The sequence below is a fragment of the Oncorhynchus mykiss genome, chromosome 7, assembly GCF_057628025.1.
Source record: "Oncorhynchus mykiss isolate SJ-2025 chromosome 7, ASM5762802v1, whole genome shotgun sequence".
Classification (NCBI taxonomy): Eukaryota; Metazoa; Chordata; class Actinopteri; order Salmoniformes; family Salmonidae; genus Oncorhynchus; species Oncorhynchus mykiss.
In genome coordinates this window covers 70357435-70373525 of record NC_143028.1, presented here as the reverse complement: position 1 = coordinate 70373525, position 16091 = coordinate 70357435, and the positions used below count along the sequence as shown (strand labels likewise).

General features: G+C 43.2%; 1 protein-coding gene across 2 annotated transcripts in view; it reads right to left on the bottom strand.

Moving 5' to 3' along the window:
* The window catches only part of LOC110528499 (histone deacetylase 7), a 73657-nt gene extending 60712 nt beyond the window's left edge, over positions 1-12945 (bottom strand). Inside the window, exon 1 of one of the 2 annotated variants that reach the window (XM_090241870.1) lies at positions 12865-12945. The gene's annotated coding sequence lies outside the window, so the exon portion shown is untranslated. The remainder of the gene's footprint in view (positions 1-12864) is intronic. The other variant, XM_090241869.1, reaches the window with a different exon arrangement.
* Between the last annotated feature and the right edge of the window lie 3146 nt (positions 12946-16091).

Here is a 16091-nt window from a genome sequence, read left to right as displayed (position 1 = left end):
GAACTATGTTTGTATCTGGCTGCTATGAAAGGGAACTATGTTTGTATCTGGCTGCTATGAAAGGGAACTATGTTTGCGTGTAATCAGGGGTGTATTCATTCCGCTGATTCTGTTGAAAACGTTTCTTAAACGGAAGCTAACGGAACAAAATGGGGATAATCATACCTGAATTTGTCCAATATATACTCTTGTTTACATCTGTTGGACTAATGATTACACCCTAGATCAGCTACGTAGATAGATGCATGCAAGATTGTTCATGGCGGTATTGAATGTGTCAATGTCTGTTACCTTGATTACTCAAATTTCTCTCGACCTGTGCACGTTGTAAACTTTCATACATAGGCTAGGTTGTAGGAACCTTTCGATGGGTATACGGAAAATTCTATCCCTGGGTGGCCATCCTCGCATTGAGAGGCACAGGCTGTTTTCACCACCCTCCATCTACGTATCTATCTCAGCCTCTCTCTGTCTATTCTATTTTTCTCTGTTCTGTTGAGTTCTGGATGTAGGGGAGCACCCCCTGATAAATCACTACTTAATTATTTGTTTTCTTTTGGGGGGGGGGGGGTCCTCCAAATTAGTGCACTAGGCCTTTATCACTCCTGTATGAGCAGAGCACCCCCGTCCCAAAACATCAACCAACGGCAAAATCTGTCAGTCTATCTGTCTCTCTCTGTGAGTGTGCGTGCATTTTGTATGTGTGTGGGCACGCTGATCAGAACAGCGTGCGAGTGCGGCGAACCATGTCCAACACGTCTCCCGTGCCACTGTGTGTCATCACGGCCTCTGAGTAATGACTGCTGTGTCACTGAGTGGAACTGGGAATCTTTTCCAATGGCAAGCCAGTGTCGTGAGTTGACTTTAACATTAATCTGATGGCTGTTATTTATCTAATCAACTATGTTTAATTGTGACCCGATTAAATTAATCATGTAACAATTAACTAACTAGGATCTGGGGCAGCACGAGAGCGGTTCTTTAAAGAGTTACCATCTTCCGGATTAAACTCTAAAGGTCTTTACCTATCACATCTATAAACACTCAATTTATTAATCATAACCTTGTATCATATCATCATTCTGAACAGTCATATCCTCATTGCATCTGCAAAAACCAGAGCAAAGTATTACACAAATTGGTTAATTATTTATTTACTAGCTAATTAAATGGTAACACAGGACCAACACACTTAATACGTTTTAAACAGGTCCCTAGCAGAATGACAACAATATGGCTGCTTGTTACAGAAGACATGGCGAAGGCAAGAGAGAGATAGACAGAGACACTTAGCGTTGGTACTGTCATGACGATGGCCTGAGTGGGGGAGGTTTATGACCCCCATAAATGCCTTTCCCCTTTTTCCTCTCTCTACTCTACCCATGTGACTATTGAAAATCCCTTGGTTAACATTGAGAGAGAGTCTGATGACCTCAAAAGATGGGAACGGAACCATATTTCGATAATCCAACCAGCTGAAAATATGCATTGGTACTAAATGAATATGATGCCAGATCAGTTGGCGTCTGAGACATTATTACTGATGATAGGATGACATAAACTGTATCTTGGAAAGTCTACACATTCTAGTTATCAGATTCACATGGAATTGTTGTGCAATTTACATTTTTAAATATGAAACTGTTTGTGAAAATATTAAATTTAATTTTAGCTTCCAAATGAGAGAATTGGGGTTTCATGAGTGAACTATGCTCAACTCAGTGGCCCTGCCCATGTGAACAGACATTGGTTATAAACTATGAAAGACGCCCTTCTCTTCCCTCCTATATAAATCTCTTGACGAAAATGTAACTTTCTGTTCCGAGGACGTTAGGGCAACAGTCCTACGTTAAAAGGGCTCAGATAATAAATAAGCTGTTCCAAAGACGTGTGGACTTGAGGTCCCCACATTGAAAGGACAAAGACCACCTACAGAACTAAGCCAACCTTAGAGAACCTAACAAAATTAGCATATCATTTCAATGTGAAGGTGAAGGACCTACACCCAGGAAGGATGAATTTCAACTATACCAATCAGAATATAGAATGATCTTAAAAGTAAGGCAACTTGGTGTGAACTTTGAACTCTTATTCACTCCAGAAGTGATACCTCCTAGCCGTTGCATTAGCAGCAGTCGCTAAACGTGGGCTGGGAGAGGACGGACAGAGTATCCATTCTACCACGCTCCAGTTCACCACTAGACAATATGTTCATTCTTAACCCACCAATTTATACAATTTGTTCGAAATGGGCGGTTCCGTCAGGCTGACACGCTCTCTGACCTCACCCAGGGGCATGACTTGTCACTGTTTATGTAAAACAATTATCTGTTATGGCTCCTAAAATCACATCCCTCTCTTCACAAAAAAACATTAAGAATTTTTCATATTACGTGCACAACGCATAGGATGAGTTAGAGTTTTGGCAAAGGCACATTCCTTTGAGGAATTTGGAGAGGGAGACCTGAATCTTCTACCTTGATTACAACAGGGCTTTAGCTTTGATACTTAGAAGATCTTATTGTTTGGGGGGGAGGGTGTATTTATATTTATGGTCTATTCTATTTACTGTCTTTCTCTAACATTACACCTGTTCCCTGTCATATCAGGACAGGGTGTTTTGTGCCATAGACCACTGTACACCCTGTAACAACCCTCCAACCCCACCCCCACCCCCACCCCCGCCCCAACTAAAACCTATACACCCTGTAACAACCCCCCTAACTAAACTTCTACACCCTGTAACAACCCCCCTAACTAAACCTCTACACCCTGTAACAACCCTCCAACCCCACCCCCACCCCCGCCCCAACTAAAACCTCTACACCATGTAATAACCCCCCTAACTAAACTTCCACACCCTGTAACATCCCCCCTAACTAAACCTCTACACCATGTAATAACCCCCCCCCCCTAACTAAACCTCTAAACCCTGTAACAACCCCCCTAACTAAACCTCTACACCCTATAACAACCCCCCTAACTAAACCTCTACACCCTGTGACAACCCTCCAACCCCACCCCCACCCCCGCCACAACTAAAACCTCTACACCATGTAACAACCCCCCTAACTAAACCTCTACACCATGTAATAACCCCCCCTAACTAAACCTCTACACCCTGTAACAACCCCCCTAACTAAACCTCCACACCCTGTAACAACCCCCCTAACTAAACCTCTACACCCTGTAACAACCCTCCAACTATACCTCTACACCCTATAACAACCCCCCAACTAAACCTCTACACCCTATAACAACCCCCCAACTAAACCTCTACACCCTGTAACAACCCCCATCCCAACTATACCTCTACACCCTGTAACAACCCCCCCCCCCCCCCCAACTATACCTCTACACCCTATAACAACCCCCCAACTAAACCTCTACATCCTGTAACAACCCTCCCAACTAAACCTCAACACCATGTAACAACACCCCCCTAACTAAACCTCAACACCATGTAACAACCCCCCCAACTAAACCTCTACACCCTGGAACAACCCCCCCCCCCAACTATACCTCTACACCCTATTACAACCCCCCAACTAAACCTCTACACCCTGTAACAACCCTCCCAACTAAACCTCTACACCCTGTAACAACCCCTACCCCCCCCCCAACTATACCTCTACACCCTATAACAACCCCCCCAACTAAACCTCTAGACCCTACAACAACCCCTAAAACTATACCTCTGCACCCTATAACAACCCCCCCCCCCAACTATACCTCTACACCCTGTAACAACCCCCCCAACTAAACCTCAACACCCTATAACAACCCCCCCCCCCAACTATACCTCTACACCCTGTAACAACCCCCCCAACTAAACCTCAACACCCTGTAACAACCCCCCCAACTAAACCTCAACACCCTGTAACAACCTCCCCAACTAAACCTCAACACCCTGTAACAACCCCCCCAACTAAACCTCAACACCCTATAACAACCCCCCTAACTATACCTCTACACCATGTAATAACCCCCCTAACTATACCTCTACACCATGTAATAACCCCCTAACTATACCTCTACACCATGTAATAACCCCCCTAACTATACCTCTACACCATGTAATAACCCCCCTAACTATACCTCTACACCATGTAATAACCCCCCTAACTAAACCTCTACACCATGTAATAACCCCCCTAACTATACCTCTACACCATGTAATAACCCCCCTAACTATACCTCTACACCATGTAATAACCCACCTAACTATACCTCTACACCATGTAATAACCCCCCCTAACTAAACCTCTACACCATGTAATAACCCCCATAACTATACCTCTACACCCTGTAATAACCCCCCCTAACTATACCTCTACACCATGTAATAACCTCCCTAACTATACCTCTACACCATGTAATAACCCCCCTAACTATACCTCTACACCATGTAACAACCCCCCTAACTATACCTCTACACCATGTAATAACCCCCCTAACTATACCTCTACACCAGGTAATAACCCCCCTAACTAAACCTCTACACCATGTAACAACCCCCCTAACTATACCTCTACACCATGTAATAACCCCCCTAACTACACCTCTACACCCTGTAACAACCCCCATCCCAACTATACCTCTACACCATGTAATAACCCCCCCCTAACTAAACCTCAACACCATGTAACAACCCCCCCAACTAAACCTTAACACCCTATAACAACCCCAACAAACTAAACCTCTACACCCTGTAACAACCCCCATCCCAACTATACCTCTACACCCTGTAACAAACCCCCCAACTATACCTCTACACCCTATAACAACCCCCCAACTAAACCTCTACACCCTGTAACAACCCCCATCCCAACTATACCTCTACACCCTGTAACAACCCCCCCCCCAACTATACCTCTACACCCTATAACAACCCCCCAACTAAACCTCTACACCCTGTAACAACCCTCCCAACTAAACCTCAACACCAGGTAACAACACCCCCCTAACTAAACCTCAACACCATGTAACAACCCCGCCAACTAAACCTCAACACCATGTAACAACCCCCCCCCCCCCCCAACTAAACCTCTACACCCTGTAACAAACCCCCCAACTAAACCTCTACACCCTGGAACAACAAATCCCCCCCCCCCCATCTATACCTCAACACCATGTAACAACCCCCCCCCCCAACTATACCTCTACACCCTATTACAACCCCCCAACTAAACCTCTACACCCTGTAACAACCCCTACCCCCCCAACTATACCTCTACATCCTATAACAACCCCCCAACTAAACCTCTAGACCCTATAACAACCCCCCCACTAAACCTCAACACCCTATAACAACCCCCCCCAACTATACCTCTACACCCTGTAACAACCCCCCCAACTAAACCTCAACACCCTATAACAACCCCCCCAACTATACCTCTACACCCTATAACAACCCCCCCAACTAAATCTCAACACCCTAAACCTCAACACCCTATGACAACCCCCCAACTAAACCTCTAAACCTCAACACCCTATAACAACCCCCCCCCCAACTATACCTCTACACCCTATAACAACCCCCCCCCAACTATACCTCTACACCCTGTAACACCCCCCCAACTATACCTCTACACCCTATAACAACCCCCCCAACTAAACCTCAACACCCTGTAACAACCCCCCCCCCCAACTATACCTCTACACCCTATAACAACCCCCCCAACTATACATCTACACCCTATAACAACCCCCCAACTAAACCTCTACACCCTGTAACAACCCTCCCAACTAAACCTCAACACCATGTAACAACCCCGCCAACTAAACCTCAACACCATGTAACAACCCTCCCCCCCCAACTATATCTCTACACCCTGTAACAACCCCGCCAACTAAACCTCAACACCATGTAACAACCCCCCCCAACTATACCTCTACACCCTATTACAACCCCCCAACTTAACCTCTACACCCTGTAACAACCCTCCCCACTAAACCTCAACACCCTGTAACAACCCCCCCCCCCCAACTATACCTCTACACACTGTAACAACCCCCCAACTAAACCTCAACACCCTGTAACAACCCCCCCAACTAAACCTCAACACCCTGTAACAACCCCCCCAAATAAACCTCAACACCCTATAACAACCCCCCCCCACTATACCTCTACACCCTATAACAACCCCCCCAACTAAACCTCAACACCCTGTAACAACCCTAACTATACCTCTACACCCTGTAACAACCCCCCCAACTAAACCTCAACACCCTGTAACAACCCCCCCAACTATACCTCTACACCCTGTAACAACCTCCCCAACTAAACCTCTACACCCTGTAACAACCTACCAACTAAACCTCAACAACCTGTAACAACCCCCCCAACTAAACCTCAACACCCTGTAACAACCCCCTCCCCCAACTATACCTCTACACCCTGTAACAACCCCCCCCCCTACTAAACCTCAACAACCTGTAACAACCCCCCCAACTATACCTCTACACCCTGTAACAAACCCCCCCCAACTATACCTCAACACCCTATAACAACCCCCCCCCCAACTATACCTCTACACCCTATAACAACCCCCCCAACTAAACCTCAACACCCTGTAACAACCCCCCCCCCCCCAACTATACCTCTACACCATATAACAACCCCCCCAACTATACTTCTACACCCTATAACAACCCCCCAACTATACCTCTACACCCTGTAACAACCCCTCTACACCCTGGAACAACGCCCCCCCCATCTATACCTCAACACCATGTAACAACCCCCCCCCCCCACGATACCTCTACACCCTATTACAACCCCCCAACTAAACCTCAACACCCTGTAACAACCCTCCCAACTAAACCTCTACACCTTGTAACAACCCCTACCCCTCCCCCAACTATACCTCTACACCCTATAACAACCCCCCCAACTAAACCTCAACACCCTGTAACAACCCCCCCAACTATACCTCTACACCCTGTAACAACCCCCCCAACTAAACCTCAACACCCTGTAACAACCCCCCCAACTAAACCTCAACACCCTGTAACAACCCCCCCAACTATACCTCTACAACCTGTAACAACCTCCCCAACTAAACCTCTACACCCTGTAACAACCCCCCAACTAAACCTCAACACCCTGTAACAACCCCCCCAACTAAACCTCAACACCCTGTAACAACCCCCTCCCCCAACTATACCTCTACACCCTGTAACAACCCCCCCAACTAAACCTCAACACCCTGTAACAACCCCCCCAACTAAACCTCAACACCCTATAACAATCCCCCCCAACTATACCTCTACACCCTATAACAACCCCCCCAACTATACCTCAACACCCTATAACAACCCCCCCCAACTATATCTCTACACCCTATAACAACCCCCCCAACTATACCTCTACACCCTGTTTCAACCCCTCCCCAACTAAACCTCAACACCCTGTAACAACCCCCCAACTAAACCTCTAGACCCTATAACAACCCCCCCAACTAAACCTCAACACCCTATAACAACCCCCCCCCCCAACTATATCTCTACACCCTATAACAACCCCACCCCAACTATACCTCTACACCCTGTAACACCCCCCAACTATACCTCTACACCCTATAACAACCCCCCCCAACTAAACCTCAACACCCTCTAACAACCCCCCCCAACTATACCTCTACACCCTATAACAACCCCCCCAACTATACCTCAACACCCTGTAACAACCCCCCCAACTAAACCTCTACACCCTGTAACAATGCCCCCAACTAAATCTCCACACCCTGTAACAACCCCTCCAACTAAATCTCCACACCCTGTAACAACCCCCCCCCAACTAAAGCTCTACACCCTGTAACAACCTCCACCCAATTAAAGAGTTGAGACACACAAATATCATACCCCCCCCCCCCCCCCCCCAAATGCTTACCTTCTCTGTTATTGTAATGGTGAGAGGTTAGTATGTCTTCGGTGTATGATATAAAATGCTAACCTCCCATGTAATTGTAATGGTGAGAGGTTAGCATGTCTTGGGGGTATGATATAAAATGCTAATCTTCCCTGTTATTGTAATGGTGAGAGGTTAGCTTGTCTTGGGTGTATGATATAAAATGCTTACCTTCCCTGTTATTGTAATGGTGAGAGGTTAGCATGTCTTGGGGGTATGATATTTCTGTGTCTGTAACTTTATCACTCATCATTATTCACGATTCTTTCAGGACTATCCATAATCATGGTAGCATCCATATGAAGTGTTTAGAAACATTTTATATTCTTATTTACAGTAAAAGTGACTCCAAAATAACACAATATATTAATTACCATTAATTTCTATTGGGCACAAAATAATCTAAAATACAACCAAAAGAAACAGCAAATGTATGCAACAAATTTGCAGTCACACACTTGATGTATCATTGCATGCTATGAATATGGGGCCAAATACTTAGCTTTTTACTACTTTAATACACATTAAGTGAATTCGTCCCGATTTTGTTGCTCCCCTAATATTGGGGGACGACATACAAAAAGTGCTGTAATTTCTAAACGGTTCCCCCGATTCAAGCTGACAGTCTGAACTTTAACCTCATAGTCATTGTATCATTTCAAATCCAAACATGGAGTATAGAGCCTAACGAAGACCCATCTTGTCATTTTAAATGTTCAATGTGGTACAGAGGTGGTCCCTGCACAGGGACAGCTCAGCGGAAATTTCAGAGCGCCACCTATAGTACTCGAGTATAGTACTCGATAAATCTCAAACTTTCATAAAAATACACATGCAAGGTACTGAATTAAAGCTACACTCGTTGTGAATCTAGCCACCAAGTCAGATTTGTAAAATGCTTTTCGGCGAAAGCATGAGAAGCTATTATCTGATAGCATGCACCCCCCCAAAATACCAGCACGACACGTAAACAACAGATTTTGCGGTAGCCGGCGCTACCCAAAACGCAGAAATAAAATATAAAACATTCATTACCTTGGACGAGCTTCTTTGTTGGCACTCCTATATGTCCCATAAACATCACAATTGGGTCTTTTTCCCGATTAAATCCGTCATTGTATACCCAAAATGTAATTTGCTGAAGGCCAGTCTGATGCTGCAAAAAGCCCATTTACAAGACTTTTTAAAATTACAAAAGTCGCCTATAAACTTTTACAAATCACTTCAAACGACTTTTCTAAACCAACTTTAGGTATTAATAAACGTTAATGATGTATCTAATTGATCACGGGGCGATCTGTATTCGATAGCAGCAAGTCTGGAAATCATCGTCCATTTTTTCAGTTTCACAACATACTGTGGTGCGCCTCAAGAAAGGAGGGGTCTATTCGTGTTGTAACCAAGTTGAAATTGACAGCAATGGCGACATCGTGTGGAAGCTGTAGGCGTTTACAGGGGATCCTCATTTATTTTAGGTCGCCTTAAACAATACATTGAATGGCGGACAAATATTTTTTTTGTGTTTTTGGTAAACAGTTTTACCAGGGATTTTTACTCCTAAACACGTTCTGTTATAGCCACAGACCCGATTTAACCAGTTTTAGAGACTTCAGAGTGTTTTCTATACACACATACTTATCATATCCATATACTATATTCCTGACATGAGTAGCAGGACTTGTAATGTTGCACGATTTTTTACAAAAAGCTGCGGAAATTCGCATCATCCATAACAGGTTACAGTAAAAGTGACTCCAAAATAACACAATATATTAATTACCATTCATTTCTATTGGGCACAAAATAATCTAAAATACAACCAAAAGAAACAGCAAATGTATGCAACAAATTTGCAGTCACACACTTGATGTAAAAAGTGCTGTAATTTCTAAACGGTTCCACCGATTCAAGCTGACAGTCTGAACTTTAACCTCATAGTCATTGTATCATTTCAAATCCAAACATGGAGTATAGAGCCAAACGAAGAACCATCTTGTCATTTTAAATTTTCAATGTGGAATTTTACCTCACTTTTTCTTGCTGTTAGCATTGTTACGGTATTGACATTCACACATTGTTACGGTATTGACATTCACACATTGTTACGGTATTGACATTCTCACATTGTTACGGTATTGACATTCTCACATTGTTACGGTATTGACATTCTCACTTTGTTACGGTATTGACATTCACACATTGTTACGGTATTGACATTCACACATTGTTACGATATTGACATTCTCACATTGTTACGGTATACACATTCTCACATTGTTACGGTATTGACATTCACATTTGTAATATTGTTAATGATCCATCAGACCCATAATGCCCCCACTTCCCTCTCTGAATTTGACCTGTGGTCCAGGTCACTGCTATACCAAGACTGAGAGTCAACTATTGTCCCAGAGAGTTATGTCTCAGTAGGCTACTTCTGGCTGACAGTGACCTTTTGACATCTTGACCTCCACAGATTAAACTTTTGGACGATTTATCACTGGGACAGAAGCCATATTTATCACAGGCCATATGTCATTAAAATGGAAGCCGATTGCCAAGTCTGGCATTTCACAGGGAGAGTTTTTGTTCCACTAAAATTGTATTGATTTTATTTGATTGAATTTAAATTAATTTTATGTTCTGAGAAGTCATACCATAGGTCCAAGAAGCATAACACATGGTGAACCTGAGGGCAATCATAGTCGTTAATACGCAAACGTTATCAAGTTTTACTTTTCATAACTATGTACCGAGGACATTTTGTGAAACATCACTGTTTCATGAATGTATGCTGTTTTCTGTAACTCTGGAAGAGTTGATCTGGAATGAGTGACCATTTCTGTTATGGAAGTACTGCATTGGTTTGTTATGTGCGATGCATTCTAATCTACTGTATGTCTCGTATAGCTTCATCAGTGAGAAGTGAGCATGTCAAGCATTTCGCTACATCTGCAATAACATCTGCTAAATATGTGACCAATAACATTTTATTTGATGTATCAAATGGTGCACATCTACAATATGAATTTTGAGTCCAGTTAATGTTTTCTGGCTGCTCTAAAGTATTTTGGTATAGATGACATCAGTCCAAACCTCTATACAAAGATCTTTCCGCTCTCCAGGTCTGAGTTCAAACCAACAACAACTCCTTGGACTGTAATTTGAGTTCGTCACCTCCAAGTCAGAGCAAAATAACCTGTGAATGTCATCATTATGGACCATCATTGTCAAAAAGGACATAAAACGTAGGATTTAGGAGCTCAACAGACCACAAAGACATAGGTCTATATATGGAGTAGTCCTGGGGAGTGTAAAAATAGAGAGAAACTCTTGTGTTTTGGGCGAGAGAGCGAGCAAAAGGCTAAGCCAATCATTCAATCATGTGTTTTTATCAAAAATGATTTATGTATGGTGCACTGTAAAATCATGTGGGGAAAAACAAATCAACAGCTGGGAAAACTCTGCACTCTATTCATGTAATTTTGATGGCGTTTTATCCCGTTTAAGATTCATTTATATTTTCAATTTTTGTTTGGTTACCTGAGATTGACCCACGCCATAGAATTACTATCAGTTGTAAAGTACACAAATGTTCATCTTATTCAACTAGGACAGCTTTTGTAGCTATACAACTGAGAACACTTTGGTTTCATTACTGTTTTGTGTCATTACTTTTACAATTTCAAATTGTAATATGACTGTCATAAAGAGTTTTTTTTTAAGGAACAAGATGACGTGTGCCAATATACAGGAAGGGGATGAGACGGGAAATGATATGGACAAATTGCAAGCACATTTAGTTGATGTGTTAATTTCCCTGCTTATTAGGGACCTGTAGGGCAGTGATCAGGGCTATGAGACACATGGAAAGACATTGGCCGGATTATGAAAGCAGCCCAATTCACTCTCTATACCTCTAGCTATCGCTCTCTCCCCTCTCACTCTGCAAGCTCTACTAACGCATGGGGCAAAGGAGCACATCAGAGTTATCAAAACAAATTGGATCATTAGGAAAATCCCCCTTACCCTGTGTACTCTCTTTTTTTCTGTGTGTCTCACTCTTTCTGTTTCTCTCTCTCTCTCTAACACACACACACACACACACTCCCTGACACTGGTGTTTTATGTTTCCTAGTTCTGAGTGGACTCACTCCTAGGGGTGGGTGGGTCTGTTTGCAATTTTCTCCCCTCTCCCTGTGCCAAGTCGGAAAAAGGAAGGAAAAACAATGATGATCTTTTCCTCTGAACACCTTTGTGTTTTTTGTATATGTTGTGTGGTATTATTTAGCACTAACAACAACACAAGTGTGGGAAGCAATGCAAAGAGAGGAAAAACCAAGCCAAAGCCATTCATGCACCAGAATGCGCACATCGAGAGGCACATGAACATTTGCTGGTGATGTCAAAATGCTCACATCGAGAGGCACATGAACATTTGCTGGTGATGTCAAAATGCTCACAACGAGAGGCACATGAACATTTGCTGGTGATGTCAGAATGCTCACATTGAGAGGCACATGAACATTTGCTGGTGATGTCAGAATACTCACATTGAGAGGCACATGAACATTTGCTGGTGATGTCAAAATGCTCACAACCAGAGTCACATAAACATTTGCTTGTGATGTCAGAATTCGGGGAGCTTGAATCAAACAAACAAGATGAAAACGATGATGAATCAATAAAGCCTAACTTTTCCAGCTTAAATAAACACAACAACAACACGTCTCCTCATCTGCAAACTTGTCACCCAATGTCCTTACTCTCTAACTTGAGCATGTCACGTTAAGTACAGTGTAATTCAAGTTGAAGTAAAGTGACAAGTAAAGTAAGTAAAGTGACATCTGATTATCTTGTCAGCCCATCTTTAATAACATAGATAAACCCATGAGAAACACAAGTAGTACCCACCTGAAACATACTGTAACAGTAAAAGTATTTTGGCTTACCAGTATTAGGTTAGGTCATTCAGGGCTAGGTCCAACACAGTCAGCAGGTCAATCTCATAGCCGGGACAGGGGGGAGTGAGTGGATGTGAGTTCAGATCCGTGCTAGATAATGAAGTTCTCTCTCTCTCTCTCTCTCTCTCTCTCTCTCTCTCTCTCTCTCTCTCTCTCTCTCATTCTCTGTCTTACTGTCTGTCTCTCTCTGTCTCTCTCTCTCTCTCATTCTCTGTCTTACTGTCTGTCTCTCTCTCTCTTTCTCTGTCTTACTGTCTGTCTCTCTCTCTCTCTCTCTCTCTCTCAATTCAATTCAATTCAATTCAAGGGCTTTATTGGCATGGGAAACATGTGTTAACATTGCCAAAGCAAGTGAGGTAGACAACATACAAAGTGAATATATAAAGTGAAAAACAACAAAAATTAACAGTAAACATTACACATACAGAGGTTTCAAAACAGTAAAGACATTACAAATGTCATATTATATATATACAGTGTTTTAACAATGTACAAATGGTTAAAGGACACAAGATAAAATAAATAAGCATAAATATGGGTTGTATTTACAATGGTGTGTGTTCTTCACTGGTTGCCCTTTTCTCGTGGCAACAGGTCACAAATCTTGCTGCTGTGATGGCACACTGTGGAATTTCACCCAGTAGATATGGGAGTTTTTCAAATTTGGATTTGTTTTCGAATTCTTTGTGGATCTGTGTAATCTGAGGGAAATATGTCTCTCTAATATGGTCATATATTGGGCAGGAGGTTAGGAAGTGCAGCTCAGTTTCCACCTCATTTTGTGGGCAGTGAGCACATAGCCTGTCTTCTCTTGAGAGCCAGGTCTGCCTACGGCAGTCTTTCTCAATAGCAAGGCTATGCTCACTGAGTCTGTACATAGTCAAAGCTTTCCTTAATTTTGGGTCAGTCACAGTGGTCAGGTATTCTGCCGCTGTGTACTCTCTGTTTAGGGCCAAATAGCATTCTAGTTTGCTCTGTTTTTTTGTTAATTCTTTCCAATGTGTCAAGTAATTATCTTTTTGTTTTCTCATGATTTGGTTGGGTCTAATTGTGCTGTTGTCCTGGGGCTCTGTAGGGTGTGTTTGTGTTTGTGAACAGAGCCCCAGGACCAGCTTGCTTAGGGGACTCTTCTCCAGGTTCATCTCTCTGTAGGTGATGGCTTTGTTATGGAAGGTTTGTGAATCACTTCCTTTTGGGTGGTTGTAGAATTTAACGGCTCTTTTCTGGATTTTGATAATTAGTGGGTATCGGCCTAATTCTGCTCTGCATGCATTATTTGGTGTTCTACGTTGTACACGGAGGATATTTTTGCAGAATTCTGCGTGCAGAGTCTCAATTTGGTGTTTGTCCCATTTTGTGAAGTCTTGGTTGGTGAGCGGACCCCAGACCTCACAACCATAAAGGGCAATGGGCTCTATGACTGATTCAAGTATTTTTAGCCAAATCCTAATTGGTATGTTGAAATGTATGTTTCTTTTGATGGCATAGAATGCCCTTCTTGCCTTGTCTCTCAGATCGTTCACAGCTTTGTGGAAGTTACCTGTGGCGCTGATGTTTAGGCCAAGGTATGTATAGTTTTTTTGTGTGCTCTAGGGCAACAGTGACTAGATGGAATTTGTATTTGTGGTCCTGGTGACTGGACCTTTTTTGGAACACCATTATTTTGGTCTTACTGAGATTTACTGTCAGGGCCCAGGTCTGACAGAATCTGTGCATAAGATCTAGGTGCTGCTGTAGGCCCTCCTTGGTTGGTGACAGAAGCACCAGATCATCGGCAAACAGCAGACATTTGACTTCGGATTCTAGCAGGGGGAGGCCGGGTGCTGCAGACTTTTCTAGTGCCCGCGCCAATTCGTTGATATATATGTTGAAGAGGGTGGGGCTTAAGCTGCATCCCTGTCTAACCCCACGACCCTGTGTGAAGAAATGTGTGTGTTTTTTGCCAATTTTAACCGCACACTTGTTGTTTGTGTACATGGATTTTATAATGTCGTATGTTTTACCCCCAACACCACTTTCCATCAGTTTGTATAGCAGACCCTCATGCCAGATTGAGTCGAAGGCTTTTTTGAAATCAACAAAGCATGAGAAGACTTTGCCTTTGTTTTGGTTTGTTTGGTTGTCAATTAGGGTGTGCAGGGTGAATACATGGTCTGTTGTACGGTAATTTGGTAAAAAGCCAATTTGACATTTGCTCAGTACATTGTTTTCATTGAGGAAATGTACAAGTCTGCTGTTAATAATAATGCAGAGGATTTTCCCAAGGTTACTGTTGACACACATCTCTCTCTCTCTCTCTCTCTCTCTCTCTCTCTCTCTCTCTCTCTCATTCTCTTTCTTACTGTCTGTCTGTCTCTCTCTCTCTCTCTCTCTCTCTCATTCTCTGTCTTACTGTCTGTCTGTCTGTCTCTCTCTCTCTCGCTCTCTCGCTCTCTCGCTCTCTCGCTCTCTCGCTCTCTCTCAGACTCACACAGTTGCTCAGCTCTATCAGTCTGCTGTAACTTTTGTCAATGTAGCACCCGAGCCAGAAGCTACGCGGAGAGGAAGAGGAAAAATGAGAAAGAGTGTGTGTGTGTGAGAGAGAGAGAGAAACAAAAAGAGAGAGAGAAACAGAGAAACAGAGAGAGAGAGAGAGAGAGAGAGAGAGAGAGAGAGAGAGAGAGAGATATCATTACCATACCATATACAGTATCATTATCATATCATTACCAAGCCCTGCAATGCCAAGAGCTGAGCAAAGAAAAGAGTCCCCTCATCCAGCTGGTCCTGGGGCTGAGTTCACAAACTTGTTCTACTAACAAACTGAAGCCTCAGGAGCAGAACATCCAATCAATCAGAATAAAATAATTTACATCACAGTCAAAAGCTTTTTGGGAAACACAATCACAAGAACAAAGCAAAAGGCAGTGCTATCTGGCCCTAAATCGACATTACACTGGCTAAACTATTTGACCATGGTTACTGATCAAAACCTTAGAAAAACCCTGACAAAGCACAGGCTCAGTGAGCACAGCCTTGCCATTGAGAAGGGTAGACAGGAAAACCTGGCTCCCTGTAAAGGAAAGGCTGTGCAACCACTGCACCACAGCAGAACCTGAGACAGAGCTGTATTTCCTGACAAAACGTCAAAAATATAAAACAATTAGAGTGTCACTTCCCCAAATTTGAAACCCTTATTTAAGGATTCAAAGACCTCTCTGATGAGAATAGAATAC